Genomic DNA, 3249 nt, shown 5'->3' with positions numbered 1-3249 from the left:
ATTGGGCCGCTACTCAAGTCCTCCGTCAACACAAGAACACTTTATTCTAATAACCTGGCATTCTGTGATGTTTACCTTTCTTTCTTTTTAAAAAAAAAAATCATGTTATTAGGGGCTCATACAACTCCTATCACAATCCATACATACATCAATTGTGTAAAGCACATTCGTACATTCATTGCCCTCATCATTCTCAAAACATTTGCTCTCCACTTAAGCCCCTGGCATCAGCTTCTCATTTTCCCCCTTCCTCCCTGCTTTCCCTCCCTTGATAACTTATAAAATATTATTTTGTCATATCTTGACCTGCCCGACGTCTCCCTTCACCCACTTTTCAGTTTTCCTTCCCCCAGGGAGGAGGTTATAAGTAGATCCTTGTAATCGGTTCCCCCTTTCCACCCCACCCTCCCTCCACCCTCCCGGTATCACCACACTCACCACTGGTCCTGAAGGGATCATCTGTCCTGGATTCCCTGTGTTTCCAGTTCCTATCTGTACCAGTGTGCATCCTCTGGTCTAGCCAGATTTGTAAGGTAGAATTGGGATCGTGATAGTGGGGGTGGAAGAGAAAGCATTTAGAAATGAGAGGAAAGTTGTATGTTTCATCATTGCTACACTGCACCCTGACTGGCTCGCCTCCTCCCCGTGACCCTTCCACAAAGGATGTCCACCCCACATCCCCCCTCTTTCACAATGATATGATTTTTTTGTTCTGATGATGCCTGATACCTGATCCCTTTGACACCTCATGATCGCACAGGCTGGTGTGCTTCTTGCATGTGGGCTTTGTTACTTCTGAGCTAGATAGCCACCTGTTTACCTTCAAGCCTTTAAGACCCCGGACACTATATCTTTTTTTTTTCCTCATTAAACTTTGTTTTAATGGGTCTGAAAATCCTGTGACAAATTTTTGGTCAAGTTGTTTTCCTTTTAAAAAGTACTGATTTTAAAAACTAATAACTGAAAACTGCCACAAAAAAGAAACCAATGGTCCACAAGCATTATTTTCCTTCTGAAAGTTTTACGATGCATTGTCATCATCAACCAGTCTTTACTATGAAACTTCAATGGCCATTGAGACAAACAGTGCTGAGACCGTCCTTCCACCCCTGATTAAGACTGGAGTGGCAGGTGTGATGGGTAATATTCATTTAGCCTTCTGAGCCTTCTGGGCAGACTTGGTGACCTTGCCAGCTCCAGCAGCCTTTTTGTCCACTGCCTTGATGACACCCACAGCAACTGTTTGTCTCATGTCTCGGACAGCAAAACGACCCAGAGGAGGATAGTCAGAGAAGCTTTCCACACACATGGGCTTGCCAGGCACCATATCAACAATGGCAGCATCACCAGACTTCAAGAACTTGGGGCCATCTTCCAACTTCTTGCCAGAACGGCGATCGATCTTCTCTTTGAGCTCAGCAAACTTGCAAGCGATGTGTGCAGTGTGACAATCCAGCACAGGTGCGTATCCAGCACTGATCTGGCCTGGATGGTTCAGGATGATCACCTGAGCAGTGAAGCCAGCTGCTTCCATAGGTGGGTCATTTTTGCTGTCACCAGCCACATTGCCACGGCGAACATCTTTGACAGAGACGTTCTTGACATTGAAGCCTACATTGTCCCCAGGCAGAGCTTCACTCAAAGCTTCATGGTGCATTTCAACAGACTTCACTTCAGTGGTAACATTGACTGGAGCAAAGGTGACCACCATTCCAGGTTTCAGAACCCCAGTTTCCACTCTGCCCACAGGGACAGTCCCGATACCACCAATCTTGTAGACGTCCTGGAGAGGCAGGCGCTTGTCAGTTGGGCGGGTGGGTGGCAGGATGCAATCCAGAGCTTCAAGTAGCGTGGTCCCACTGGCATTGCCATCCTTGCGGGTAACCTTCCACCCCTTGAACCAAGGCATATTAGCACTTGGTTCCAGCATGTTGTCACCATTCCAACCAGAAATTGGCACAAATGCTACTGTGTCAGGGTTATAGCCAATTTTCTTAATGTAGGTACTGACTTCCTTAACAATTTCCTCGTATCTCTTCTGTCTGTAGGGTGGCTCAGTGGAATCCATTTTGTTAACACCAACAATTAACTGTTTCACACCCAGTGTGTAAGCCAGAAGGGCATGCTCAAGGGTCTGCCCATTCTTGGAGATACCAGCTTCAAATTCACCCACACCAGCAGCAACGATGAGGACAGCACAGTCAGCCTGTGATGTTCCTGTAATCATGTTTTTAATGAAGTCTCTGTGTCCGGGGGCATCGATGATGGTCACATAGTACTTGCTGGTCTCAAATTTCCACAGGGAAATATCAATGGTGATGCCACGTTCCCGTTCGGCTTTCAGCTTATCCAAGACCCAGGCATACTTGAAGGAGCCCTTCCCCATCTCAGCAGCTTCCTTCTCGAATTTTTCGATGGTTCTCTTGTCGATCCCACCACATTTGTAGATCAGGTGACCAGTTGTGGTGGACTTGCCAGAATCGACGTGTCCAATGACGACGATGTTGATATGGGTCTTTTCCTTTCCCATTTTGGCTTAGGCTTTTGCGATGGTTTTCACCGACACCTATATTCTGGCGGCAAACCCGTTGCGAAAAAGCCACTATATCTTTTGATAGCCGGACACCATCAGCTTTCTTCACCGATGTTTACCTTGCTAACATGATCGCTGGAGACAAAATTGGAGCATAAGTTAATGCGGTGCAGAAAGCCTACGGTGCCTGGCTATTACAAGATATAGCATCTGGGGTCTTAAAGGCTTGAAGTTAAACAAGCAGCCATATAGCAGGGAAGCAACAAAGCCCACATGGAAAAAGCACCCCAACCTATGTAATCACAAGGTGTCAATGAAATCAGGTATCAGGCATCAGAAGATCCAAATCAAACAACCATTTTGATGCAAATGAGGAGGGATGTCAGAGTGTAGACCCAAAGCCCATCTGTGGACATCCCTTCACAGAAGGGTCACAAGGAAGAGATAAGCCAGCCAGGGTGCAATATAGCACTGATGAAACACACAACATTCCTCTAGTTCTTTAATGCTTCCTCCCCCTCCCCATTATTATGACCCCAGTTATATCTTACAAATCTGGCTAGACCAGAGCATGTACACTGGTACTGAGAGGAGAATCCCGGACAGATAAGCCCCTCAGGACCAATAATGAGAGTAGTGATACCATGAGGGTAGGGTAAAGGTTGGGCGGGGGGTGGGGTAGCGGGAATTGGGAGAAAGGGGGAACTGACTGTGAT

General features: G+C 46.7%; 1 pseudogene; it reads right to left on the bottom strand.

Annotated features, from left to right (window-relative positions):
* Nucleotides 1–1111: 1111 nt before the first annotated feature.
* On the bottom strand, nt 1112–2596 carry LOC142447915 (elongation factor 1-alpha 1 pseudogene; annotated as a pseudogene).
* Between the last annotated feature and the right edge of the window lie 653 nt (nt 2597–3249).

This window comes from Tenrec ecaudatus, chromosome 5, assembly GCF_050624435.1.
Source record: "Tenrec ecaudatus isolate mTenEca1 chromosome 5, mTenEca1.hap1, whole genome shotgun sequence".
Classification (NCBI taxonomy): Eukaryota; Metazoa; Chordata; class Mammalia; order Afrosoricida; family Tenrecidae; genus Tenrec; species Tenrec ecaudatus.
The sequence above is the reverse complement of the archived record's forward strand: the minus strand, read 5'-3'. Positions and strand labels throughout refer to the sequence as shown.